Below are 14,396 nucleotides of genomic sequence, written 5' to 3'. Positions count from 1 at the left end.
ATATCTCGGTGACGGTAGGTCCTAGGGTACCGTCGTTGGTTCAGAAATGATCAGCGTCGAAAAAAAATTTTTTTTTTGTCTGGCCGTTTTCCGTTCTCCGTTCTCGTCTTTTGGTTTTCCCGGAATAACTTTGTAGCCGCTTGGGCTGGACAATTGAAATTCACCTCCTTTTTAACCCTCCACGAGATACATCAGCCTATAGGAAATTTCTTCGATCTGACGCCGGCATCCATCTTTTTTTCGCGATTTTCGACTGTTTTTTGGACATTGCTATGAAACACGATAAGCATCCGAAATTTGAAGCGATCGACTTCATATTTTACAAATCTATGCAGATTTGCCCCGTGACAGAACCTGTTGAAAATGGGGTGGCTGGGGGTCGGGAAGTGTTCAAAAAAATAAAAAATCACGTGTGCAAGGGTTCACAAAAAAAATCATTGTTTAAAATCCGTTTACGAGAGCAAACAAATTCTCGAACCAAAAGATGCATAAACTTTTATTCTTGATAATTTATCAAAAATATACAGGGTGCGCAGAGGTCACTTTCTTTTTCATTGCGATATAGCCCGTATAGACAGCTAAAACTTTTCTAAAAATATTCCGTGCTAAATAAGAAATGTTGAGTGTCCTAAATTTGCAGATATCAACTTCAAATTTAGCAGAGAAGTACACGGACCTTGTCCAGATTTAAACAATAGAAATTAGGTGCAATTATATTTTACCAAGTATTTTTTAAAATTTTTGAAATTTGTTTCATGGTAATTTTGGCTTCCAGAAAACAAGCAAAAGCAATAAAATTTATAACATTATATACAGGGTTTTCAAATTATAGGCAAAAAGCTAAAAGACCTAGAAAATTGTTCTTTTGCAGAGTAAATCATTAACCGCTAATCATAAATCGTAAAACACATGGCTAATCGGTTCAAACAGTGTCATACGCCGCATCAAGAGCTACAATTTTTGTATTTGCGCTTTTCGTCTATCACACACGCTGCTCGGGGTATTTGAAAAAAATCCGTATGAAAATCGCTATTTCGGGGGCTCAGTCAAGACGCGATGGCGTCAAAGATTATTACGGCGCATTGCATGGTTTCAGAAAAAAACTTATTTTCTTACTGCTCTTTTGAAAAAAATATTGAACCAGGAAACGTGGAAAATCCAGGGCTATAACCTCCATTTGCGGAATTTTTTCAATTATGTTCAGGGTGTGTCAATTATAGAAAAAAAATGGAATAATTTGATTTAAACAATGTCGTAAACTGTATCGAGAGAGTTTCAGGTATCGTCTACCATACAGGGTACGCGAGATAGTTGGAATAATATCATTGGAAATCGTTATTACTTGTAGAATTTTTTATATTTATCGTTTCATTTGCGCCCTTTGGTTCCCATATAGGTTTTCAATGCATCTGACATCATTCTGGTCTACATCAGGCCTATTGAGGAGCTGCACTAATTTGTGGTGTTGTACGCGATCAAATGTCTATGAAACATAGACACACATGATATGAAGAAATATTTTTAAGGTGTCATCCTCTTAGCTAGAGGTATAAAACAGAGCACAACCACTGCTTAGGGCAGTGACCTGTGTCTCATAAATAGTGTTCAATATTTTGTTTTGTTTAAATTTAATAAATAAATGATTCAGAATTTAAGCTTTCAAGCACCAAGACAAAATTTTAAACCGAAAGGAAACTGACGGCAGACATTCTAAAAAATGCACCCATACATTTAAATTTAAAAATCTCAAAAACAAACCGCTGCTATTAATTTATTAATTCATACAATGCAATTTTAAAAATATGAAATATACCAAATTTGGAAAGTAGGAAGTGGAAATATATTTTATTATAGGTTTTGTATAGTTTTCGGTTACTGCAACCGAACTTTCGCGCCCTCATGTGTTTTTTGAATAGTTAATTGTAAACTTTCAACTTGAAATGAATTTTAATTTTAATTTCTTGAGACGACACAAGAAAAAGTTTTAATTGCCCGCTCGTTTAGAAAGGGTTGAGGATTGTGGAAAATTTTAGGACGCCTCATTAGCGTTTTTGTTTTGCCATTTATTCCCCGGAGTTTCCGGAGTTACCTTGAGATTTAATCTCGTCATTTTTACTTTTTTGATTAAGGAAAATTTCAAAACGTCGATTCAAACGATTAAACAAGGACCGAAGATTTCCTAAATTATTATCGTAGGCAGATAAGAATTCATTCCAGTTCTATATAACAATCGAAAGGGAATCTATGGAAGCAGACGGTCGAGCTGTTCTCCCCAGCTTTAATTAAGTTTTTCCGTTTGCATTGTGGCTGCCGTTTTGAAGGGGTCGGTTATTTATCTTTTTGACAGGAATTTTTTACGGCTTCAGGGCACGATCGCATTTTCGTGGAGTTGTTTTGTTCGCCTCAAGGAAAGAAACATGATAAATCAACTAATAGGTTTTTTGTTCTATTACTCAGTTTGATTTATTGTTTTCACTGGTTTTCTTTATGGCACCATTTCAAATAATATCACCTTTTGTTGGAAATGTCGTTTTCCTTAAATAATTCCATTCTTGTTATGTAATATACAGGCTGTTTGCAAGAAATTAATTAAGAATTATATCTTTATTTTTTATTTACTAGAATTTTTTTGAAGTTAAAAGCAACCTCAGAGAACTTATTATAAGTATATAAGTTTATTTTAATTGGTACCTAAAATACAATCTATTGTTGACTTCACTTTAACATGTGGTTAAAGTAGTAATTAATAATTATTTGAAACATGAAAGTAAGATAAATTTATAATAATAAAATTATTGCTGTAATATACAAGCGAGAGAGAAAAATATAACTAGCCAAATTTTGGAATAGGTTGATGGTTTTTAAGGGGTGTTTTTTTTTTCGATTTATAGAACTTTAAGTTGAATTTTATTTATCGGAAAGATAATCTTGTGGCATTACATTTTAAATATGAATCTGGGCGTCCAATTTTCGATGACTTTTTCCAACATTTGTGGCCGTATATCGGCAATAACAAGGCGGATGTTGTCTTCCAAATGGTCAAGCGTTTGTGGCTTATCCGCATAGACCAATGACTTTACATAGCCCCACAGAAAGTAGTCTAGCGGTGTTAAATCACAAGATCTTTGAGGCCAATTCACAGGTCCAAAACGTGAAATTAGGCGGTCACCAAAAGTCTCTTTCAATAAATCGATTGTGGCATGAGCTGTGTGACATGTTGCCCCTTCTTGTTGAAACCACATCTCCTGAATATCATCAATTCAGGAATGAAAGAGTTAGTTTTGGCCATCATTGTTTTTGAACAAGTACGGACCAATGATTCCACCAGCCCATAAAGCGCACCAAACAGTCAGTTTTTCTGGATGTAACGGTGTTTCGACATACACTTGAGGATTAGCTTCGCTCCAAATGCGGCAGTTTTGTTTGTTAACATAGCCATTCAACCAGAAGTGCACTTCATCGCTAAACAAAATTCGCTTATCAAAATCGGGAACAACGGCAATCTCGTTTTGGGCCCATTCGACGAATCTACGCCTTACTTGATGATCGTTTGGCTTCAATTCTTGCACGAGTTGGATTTTGTAAGCACGTAAACTAAGATCCTTCCGCAAAATCTTCCATAAAGTGGATGGACACAGGTCCAATTCCTGTGCTCGATGGCGGATGGACTCATTCGGGTCTTCCTCAATTCTACGCTGTACAGCAGCAATAGCTTCCTCTGTGCGCACCGTACGGCGTCTCTTGGGATGCGAGTTATCAATGAGAGTAAACGTGGTGCGAAAACGTTCCATGGTTAATCGAATTAACTGCTCTGATGGACGATTTTGTCGACGATAAAATGGACGTAGTGCGCGATACGTATTCCGCACAGAACCATTATTTTCGAAATAAAATTGCACTATTTGCAAGCGTTGTTCAGGCGTGAGTCTATTCATGATGAATTGCCAAACCAAACTGAAATAAATCACTTATTATTCTGATTTTTTTCTCATTTTTATTTTAATTGTTACTTTTTGCTTATTCCTCCAAGAAATCCTAGCCGGCCGGATGGTCCTCATGGGTTCATTGCGCACTTCACTGCAAATTGTCCTTGCACAATATAAATGTCAAATCTTTTGGTTATTATTGGTTTGGTTTATTTATTTATTTTATTTAAAAAAACATAGAGAAATGCTTATTACAATTCTTATTAAAATAAATATCTGCAGTGATTTTCAATCATCTGTATAAGTTTTTGTTTTAGCTATAATATTTCATGCCGTATTATGTGAATGACCTTGTATACGCGTAACATCAACCTACCTATCAGAAAACAAAAGCTCTTAAAATAGAAATTTTGCCTCACGCAACCCTCACAAAGCTAAATTATTATGGATTAGGGAACCACCTAATATCTTCCCTTCAGAATTCATTGAGATATTAATAATGATCGATCACCCATCCCGACGTGGAACTTGAGTAGAGGCAATAACAATAATAGAGGGTTAAGGTTGTGTGAAAATACGCAGGCAAGCATTTTGTCTTAAATTATTACTTTGAAAAAGTTTCACAATAAAATGGAAATTCCAGTTCGGGTTCGATACCATTTATTTTCCCGAGGATATTTATTAATAATACAAAAAGGTGGCATAGTGAATCCAATATCCGACCTGGTCGCTATTACATACTGCGTACTTGCTTTTCCAAAAACTCTGAAACACGTTTTTACATATTAGCATACCATTAAGAGATATGTGATGGACTCATAAAAAAGCAAAACCTTGTAAGAGTATACCTCTGCCATGAAAACATTTATTTTGAATTTTCAAATATGTTTTTTTTGTAAGGAAGATGGTATTGTCTTGTCTCAGAGTCCTATATTAATTGGTTTTCATTGTTATGCTGAATCAATTGTTATTATGATACTTTTGCCACATTAATAATACTTAAAAACAAACAAAAATGGACGGATGAAGATTTCATTCCAAATCCGCTAACTCTAGGGCACACCCGTAAATATTAGAATTCCGTTTATAAATACTTATATGATAGGGTTATAAAAATGAATAACTCCCAGTAAAAATAAACCCTTGTCATGGAAATATTTATTTTAGCTTTTAAAAAATCATCTCGTTTGCTCATTTGCATTATGCTCGTTTCAACTTTGCCAAAGTTAATACAGTTTTGAATCTGAATAAATTTCCATCTGTTTACGTTTATTCTGAAGGAATTTTGATTATCTTATTGTTGCCATATTATTCTCTCCAACTAGGTTTTATTTCATTTTAAATAAATCGGTTTTAAAAATAGATGAATGGAAGCTGATAATGCTCAAAAAGCAACTTTCAAAAATTTTCAGCAAATAATAAAACTACTGGGTATAGTGCCGATCATTTTTTTAAAAGAAAAAAAAAGTTTAATCTATAGTAAAAAATGCCCGCTTCATAAGAATTCTTGTATTAATTTTTGGCACATTAATGTGTATAATAGTATATTATGTCTATATATACGAAATTACGCGATATGTATGTTTTGAGACAAAGCAAGGTTCTCAATGTGATATTATTTCGACGAGCATTAGTTTTTGGGTATATTTTTGCAACATAGATACGTGACATGACGGTCGGAACTGACAAATGTCAAACAGTATTTAAAATGTATCAAAAACGTCCGATCAATTCCAATACGTGGCTAAAGTACAGAAATGCCTCGCAACAGTGTTGAATGAACGTGACATCTTAAAGTGACATTTTGGACACGTCACGTCATGTGTCACTTATATTTGCGCTGTTTTATAAATTTATTAAAGACTCCCTCCACTAAAGAAACTAGTGACTAAAATGTCGTTTATTAAATTGTTGCATAATAAATAAATTAAGATATAAATGAGTTAAAATAAGTCATGTAGGCAACGCAGAAATCATTTTTGAACCTTTTCAATAATATCGATATATATATATATATATATATATATATATATATATATATATATATATATATATATATATATATATATATATATATATATATATATATATATATATATATATATATATATATATATATATATATATATATATATATATATATATATATATATATATATATATATATATATATATATATATATATATATATATATATATATATATATATATATATATATATATATATATATATATATATATATATATATATATATATATATATATATATATATATGATGACACTATATTCCGGGATATCATCCGTTCGCTCGTTGAACTCCGACTGGAATCCTGCATCCGACTGGAATCCTGCAAATCTTGCATCCGACTGGAATCCTGCAGACGTTTCGCCAAAATCTCACTTGGCATCTTCAATGCTCGCGCTCCGAAAACACTTCGAACACGGAGCGCGAGCATTGAAGATGCCAAGTGAGATTTTGGCGAAACGTCTGCAGGATTCCAGTCGGATGCAAGATTTGCAGGATTCCAGTCGGATGCAGGATTCCAGTCGGAGTTCAACGAGCGAACGGATGATATCCCGGAATATAGTGTCATCACATTTTTCCATCCGTGAATCAATACGTGAGAATATATATATATATATATATATATATATATATATATATATATATATATATATATATATATATATATATATATATATATATATATATATATATATATATATATATATATATATATATATATATATATATATATATATATATATATATATATATATATATATATATATATATATATATATATATATATATATATATATATATATGACCTCTATCTATGACTTTTATTGATTTTTTTGTCAGATGCAAAAAGTAATTATTAAAATTCGAAGATTTTATAATTATTTCGAAGTGCGTTTGTTTTTTTTTTAATATTTTATTTTATGAAAACTATTTTCTGCTTTATTGATATCGAGATATACCAATTAATTATTTCTTGGTGTTTTTATCACCCTGCAATATTTAAAGTCCTCTGCAAAAAGTGGCCCAGTAGAGTTTGACAGGCGATCTGGAAACTCATAAATAAACCACAAAAAAATAAAGGGTCTTTTGGGGCTCCAGAGTTTACAAAAAAGGGCTTTGATTCGTCCCCGTTCCATATAGTATTTTGGTACTGAAGTTTTGTTAATCATTTCAAGCAAATTTTATTAGTATTCGTTTTAAGCAAATTGGTTTTAAAGACAGTTAAACCTAACCTCTATTGGAAGGTGGTACAACAAGCTATCTCAAAATATACATATATTTACCAAACTAAATTTAGCGAAGGGGTTCCTCCGTAGTGGTTAGTTTTGTCTGAGCTAATTTTACTCGTACGTTTCCCATTTGTGGTGTTCAATAATTATTAATGCACGTTGCCTAACAAGCAATTAGTGGGGGCCGCATCTGTGATCTACCCGGTTTGTATTCTTGGCTCACATGGAGGTTCCGTTGTGTTTCGATAAACAATTTGGGATGAATTATTTCAGTTAGGCGTTAGGATAAGGTAAGCCAAATACGCCCACTGGATATTAACATTAGTCGGGTTTCATTAACGTTGTGTGCCTATAAACAGCCGCTTAGAGTCGTTGACGAATCCAATGTATCGATGGCTGATTTTAATGGGCATTTTAAAATTTATTACCACGATGTGTTTGCTACAACGTCAAATCGCAAATAATAAATTAGCATATTTCGGGTTGATGGTGACTTTCATACGTCAGCCAATCATCTATGATCTTTGTTTAAATGTCTTCCTGGCGTGTGGCATTAACATTCGAAACAATATTATTTATAAAAATATGCGATACAAAATGAAAATTAGTTTTGTAGTCTATTTTAAAAAAGATTTCCAAGCAAGCAAAAACTTCTTGAACCAAGGTAGATTAGTTGAATCAACCTTTACAGAATATTTATTTTTTCAAGTTAAAAAACTACAATTAGCATGGATTCCTTAAAAGACCTTTAGTTGCCACCAACATTCACCGTAACTCAGCATATACTGTATATTTAAAGTGCTTCGATCCAACATTATTTAGCAATCATGATTTAGGTATTCATGGGGAATTGTTCGCTCTACTGGTCTCGTTCTCAACTGAGGGAACCCAATTTGTAGCTCTAAATCGGTCCACGTTCTGTCACATCTGGCGCGACACAGGGCTTGTATTCGGTCACCACTAGGTCACATTTGTTTACGATTTGAAAATTTACTTTCAATCTTTAGTCACAAATCTTACTCTGGGTGACAAATCTGCTGAACTTATTTGAAGATTTAAAGGTATATTTATGCCAGGATATCATTTGAGTAAAAGAGATATAATTATTGAAAATGTTTTGAGATAACTTGGCTTTGCTTGTCGTACCAATCATGATGTGGATGCTTTTCAACTATGCTTCCATCCTATGTTAAACAAGTGTACCTCCATTGTAACAATTTTCTACAACAATATGGAATCAATTTTATATTAAATAGGAAATACAAATTTAGAAGATCCGTAAAAACTTGTTAATTTTCTTTATTGCAAGTTTAATAGAAATAAATACTAAAATATTTGACTAGATTATTTATTTCAATTTAGCCTTTAACAAATAGCAGCTCTTGTCAGAAAGACGAATTTATTTATACTTATGTTTTGCCTATATATATTTAATAATAATAATAATAATAATAATAATAATAATCATGACTTTATTTGAACAATATAATACGACAAAGTTATTACAAAGAAACAATTTCATTTGCCAAAGAGAGACAAACATATTTTTACAATACTACGTTAATCCTATAAAAAAATTATCTAGATAAATTACTGCAATTATAGCAGTGGAAATAAGTTACAGAAAAAAAATTCTATACATTATAGTAACTTTAACTAAAATTAACTGTTTTTATAACATTTTGGAGCTCAGTGATATGTAGGTACCATATTACTTATTTTACTTTAAGCCCGTTAATAGAGAGAAGATAATTTTTAAATTTTATTTTGAAATTATGTAATGACATGTCAAGACACTAGTTTGGAATTGTTGAAAGTTGAAATACTATACGGTGTTGTATGAGAATGAGCGCTGAAAGATTGCAGTCTTAGGATGTGGCATAGTTAGTTTGGCATTATTCCTAGTATTAATATTGTGGACGGTGTTACCAAATATTTAGCTTTTTTTTTATGGAAATTGGCGACCTAGAATTATTTATTACCCTAAACAAAAATGTCGAGAAATGTAGGATTCTTCGCTCATTCATTTTGAGCCATTTTATATTATTGTGTAAGTGTGATACATTATCAAATTTCCTCACACCATAGACAAATCTAATACATACATTCTCTACTATCAAAACACGCTTTTTACCTTCCTGATGCAAACAAAAACCATACACAAAGTCACAATAATTGAAATTAGAGAGGATCAGGGATTCACACAGACTTCGTTTCAGTTGTTTACTTAAAATATGTCTATTGTTATATAAAACTTTCATGGAGGCAAAAGATTTTTGAAATATTTTTTTTAGGTGTTCATTGAATCTGAGTTTGCTGTCTAAGATAACTTCCATATTATTGGCACAAATTTATTCTTTAGGAATTTAACATTCTTATCATTCCCAAACACCATAACACATGATTTACTTGGATTAAGTTTTAAGTTGTGGTCTTGAGACATCTGACATCTGTCGGGGTTAAAGCTACAATAAATTTGTGTATCATCCGCAAAGACTTGAATTTTACAGAATTTTAAAGATCTCGAAGTGTTAGAAGTATAAATAAGGAAAAGCAGTGGGCCTAAAATTGATCCCTGTGGGACACCGGATAGAATGTCTACGAATATTTATTATTCGAAAGAATTGATTGAAATCTAAAGGTTAAGTATGATTTGAGAAGATTAGTAATTTAGCCACCAACAGCTCGTAACTAATTGTATCGAATGCCTTCGAAATGTCTAAAAGCAGTAAAACGGAAGTATTTTTTTGTATTCCAAGCTTGAAGAATGTTATCCAATACACTAGTCAATGCTATTGACGTACCAAACTCTTTACGAAAATCACACTGAAGATTGATATTGGTTTTTGTACAAAATTCTTAAAGTTGTTCATAAGCAATTTTTTCGAATATCTTCAGGTTTACCAACAGAAATTTTCCATTGGACTGGAAAATAGCTTGTTTCAATGCAGCAAATTATTACGTGCGTAAAAAGACTACAGTATTTGAACATAAGTCCACTCGGGTGGCGTTAGTTTTAATATTATTAAGAATTTACCGTGGATATATCAGGCATTTTAAATGAGAAGTATAAATTGTTTTTATAGAAACTGGTATTATAAAAGTTTATTTTTATTAGACAGTTCGACATATTTTGTAGGCATGTAGATAAATAGTTACTAATTTCATTATATTTCATATATTGAAACTTTGATCTCAATATCTGCATATGAATTTAGGTGTTAAATCCACTAATGTTTCACCGTAGTCAAGGTTGTAACTCCTGAAATTTAGTACGATCTGTTGAAAGTTTGTTGAAAGAGGATACCTTGTTAAATCATTTTAATTGTTTATTATGTGTTCTTTGTTTATGTATACGACCCACTAACAATTTGATTTGATGCTAGTGTTAATTAAAAAACAAATAAATAATATTTCAGTGAGTTATATAAATAAAAAATATAAATGTGTTCATATAATAAAAGTCTTTCCATATAACAACGAAAATTGTTGAATGACACGACAATTTATAATTGTGCGTATAACTTAAAAACAAGGAAACCAGTATTTTAGTATTCTTTATCTATGCATTTAGTTTTTACACAAATTATCATATTTGGTCTATTGCGGATATAATTTAAGTTTCTTATTTAATAAAATGTCCTGAAAAATGTATAGTATATAAATATATAATGTTAGCATAAATTCTATTTTTTCACAAATATATTAAGAAAATGTTTTTTGGTCACCAAATATGTAAATTAGTTTTTTAAAAATTATATCTGTAAGTAAAGTAATTAAAGAACAAGCAATTCTTCAACTTCTACAATACAAAGACAGGAATCCCCACTTCCCGTCTTTTTCTATCGTAAAATTGACCTCAGTTTTTTGTCACCCTGTTCCCATTGCAGTTTAGATTGGGTTCACTGTTCTTCGCTTAAGAAATGTCATAATTTATGATCCAGTTCAATAAAATACTAGCAATACCGTTGCTAACCATAAAAAAGCCTTTGGAAATACTTCATAATATTTATATGTTACCTTTGAACCTTTGCATTATTAGTGGCTCTGTTATTAGTTTCATGGTGTGCGGTTTATGGAAAATGACGCGAGAACATCTTAAGATTATATCCATTTTTATCTTATTTGAAGTTTTAAATTTATTAGCCTGAGTTTTGTAGAAGGCGAAGCATTGTTAAATGCAAAACGTGTAATTTTAATTGGGTAAAACATATAATAATAATAAGAATAATAATAATAATAAACCTTGAAGATAAAATGCCATATTTATTCAACATATTGCCTTATGGCATGGAAACCTGGAAATGTGGTCACTGAGGACAATGCTCCGAATTTGATGGGTGGATCCTGTTCGCAATGAAGATGTCAGAAAAGCTGTAGAGAGTGAAGTAATTAAAAAACGTAAAATTAGCTACCTCGGCCATGTGGGTATGTACCCAGAGGGGCAAAAAATAAAATCCCTGGGTTAATCCTACAAGGAAAGATCTAGGGCAGGAGAGGTGTTAGTCGTAAGCACATTTCCTGGCTGCGTAATAAATAACACTGATGAGCGTTGTTACGCTGCCATCAGTAGAATGTTAAGGTGAAGAAGAAAAGTGTACTTTAAAGGGCGTTTTTGCTGTGTGCCTTCAAACTTGCAAGCTGGTTGGTTTGCCTTTCCAAACTTTACCCTCGAAGTAGCTTGGTATTTTTTTCGTTAAAGGTCTAACTGAATCGGTTTCAGTCGCAACAGAATCGGTTGAAAATATCAGTTTTTGCCCATCCGTATAGGCAAAAAGGGTAACGCGAGTTTTCACGGTCAGCGGTCTAGTTTTCGTGTTGCGGCTGCCTCTCTTTCCGGTCGACTCGCCCACAAGATTTTCCTCTCAGTCAGTCAGTCGGCATCGGTAACCCGAGACGGGGAAATCGTCGCTCCGAATTTCAGCGCTGGGAAAACACGTGCGCTTCCCGATCGGCTAACGATTTGTTGTTTGCGTTTGGAATTGTTGTCGCTTGTTATTTGTTGATTTTTGAATTGTGTGCGCGATTTTCTTTCCGTATATGTAAATTCAACGATATGCGTCAGGTTTGGCTGCTTTCTTTTGCAAGTGGGTTTGAGAGAAAATTCTCCACCCAACACACCCATCAAAAACTAAATTTGTTGAATTAGATGGTGAATTAGGTGGAGGACTTGAACTTTTCGAAAATTTTATTTCTGTTTTTGTGTTTTGATATTCAGGTTCATTTAAAATTTTGTAAAATATTTTCGGTGCTCTAACAAAAACATTTAATTTAACGAAAAGTTATTTCTGTTATTTGCAATTTATTTTTCTTCAAAATTGTAAGAAAAAAATTTGAAAAAGTTATTTTATTGGTCGCTATTTTTCGATGTGTTGATTTCAGGTGACAAAGGAATCTATTAAAAAGGCACTGTCCATTTGCCGGACAGTGCCTTTTTAAAGTTTTACCTTTTAAGCCTTGCCAAAATTTTAAAAATTAAGTATTAAGTATTTATTGTATGTTAAAAATTAAAGTTCCCATTTCTGCAACGATTTCTTTGACTATTTGTTTTTCTCCTCTATCCTTTGCTGTTATTTTAAATAATAAATATAGATTGCTTCAATTTTCAATTTTTAAATCTGTAATACACATCTATTCAATTTGCTGGTTATTTGATAGTAAAGGTTAAAAAATGTACCTCCTCAATTGCTATTAATAATTTTTTTATACAGAAGTGACACCAAAATCTCTGAAAAATGAAACGGGACTTTTCTTGGCAATCGTTATCTGCTAATCTAAAATGGATAAAAAAATAGTAACGATTGCAAGACGTCTTTTTCAAAATGTTCCTATATTTGTTCGTATATATTGTAAATTAGAGCAAAGCATATTCTTTAAATTATTTATTGCTTGTAATTAAGGCCATCCTCCCATGAAGAGGGCTCTGAAAAACAACCTTTTAAGATATACGATATACGTGTATGCCTTTGGAACATTGTGATATATTTACAGGATTTGGGTAATTGACATTTTGAGTTTGAGTGCGCCTCTTGGCAAACTTAACCTTGGTAGAAAGAAGGTGATTAGAAATTGACGGAGTTCAGACTATATATTTATTTATATCACAGATTTTCTTTTCCTTGCTGCAATTCCCGTCTTAAATCGTAGGCATTTTCTCATATTTTAAATTTTTAATAAAATGCCAAGGTAATTTTGCCCGATTATTTAGTGGAAATTTAATCAATCGAAAAATAGACGAGTTATTCAACAAATTAAACTAAACTAAACAGTAAACAAGCCAAAACTTTATTACCAACAGCAAATTGGTCGGAGCTTACCTAAACTTCACTGCTGCAATGTTCCGCATAGTAATGGTTTCCATTTTGCCCCTTTCGTCGTTCATCGAAATTACTTAGGTGATTATCTCGCCTTCCATTTTCTACAAGAAAAAGTGCTTAGTTTCGCTTTCGTCTTCAACGATTTTTAATTTTAAGGGGGTTAATCACCTGTCACATTATAAGGTTAAAAATAGATTAAATTATATAATTTTAATTATATAATTAATAATAATATAATGTTAAGTGAACGTGTATACGATTTCAAGAATTCAAGAATTTAGATATCAAAATTGAATACTTTTAATTTTTCGAATGTTAACCTTTTTTATTTATTCTCTAAGTTTTTTTGCAATAATGAGGTCATCGATCGATCGATACCTTTGTTAGCTCGTCTCCTTATCAAACGAAAGCAAAAAGAACTCAGGAAAGAGAAAAATATTCAGTCAAGCGCATTTACTATTGATGTGTTTCAAAATTTTCCGCTCAGAGTAAGAAGTCAAGTAAAAGTAAGTAAAGAGGTTTTTTTTTTCAATTGAAAGGTTCGGTTGTAGGTAACAGTTTGCCTTATTGGTTTTTTCTTTTTGTTTATGGTAAAATAAAGTGATTTTTTTTAAGTTAAAGTCAAATTCTCTATTAGGGAGGATATCATTTCAGCAATTGTCTAAGAAGAAACAAATAAGGAATGTATAAATTCTAAATATTTCTTATGTAGTAAAATGCATATTATGACGGAATAATTGAATGTTTTTTCAAGAAAATCAAAACGTTTTCCCATGCATGTTTACTGGAAATTCTGAGCAACTTTTATCTGATCTTAGTTAAACATCATATAAAAAAAGGACTTTCAAAATCTCTTTACATTTACCAAAAAACTCTTTTATTAAGGTAATTATTATA

The 14,396-nt window shown here is 31.8% G+C and overlaps 1 protein-coding gene across 6 annotated transcripts in view; it reads left to right on the top strand.

Moving 5' to 3' along the window:
* LOC132699119 (cytochrome b5 reductase 4-like) overlaps positions 1-14,396 on the top strand; it is a 103,500-nt gene that overhangs the window by 22,504 nt on the left and 66,600 nt on the right. For 3 of the 6 annotated variants that reach the window (XM_060665635.1, XM_060665633.1, XM_060665632.1), the window contains exon 1: positions 12,089-12,269. The exons of 2 other annotated variants lie outside the window; for them this stretch is intronic. The gene's annotated coding sequence lies outside the window, so the exon portion shown is untranslated. Of the gene's footprint in view, positions 1-12,088; positions 12,270-14,396 lie in introns of those variants that run through there. One more of the 6 variants, XM_060665634.1, reaches the window with a different exon arrangement.

Source organism: Cylas formicarius, unplaced genomic scaffold, assembly GCF_029955315.1.
Source record: "Cylas formicarius isolate icCylForm1 unplaced genomic scaffold, icCylForm1.1 PGA_scaffold_3__17_contigs__length_32017465, whole genome shotgun sequence".
Lineage (NCBI taxonomy): Eukaryota > Metazoa > Arthropoda > Insecta > Coleoptera > Brentidae > Cylas > Cylas formicarius.
The sequence above is the reverse complement of the archived record's forward strand: the minus strand, read 5'-3'. Positions and strand labels throughout refer to the sequence as shown.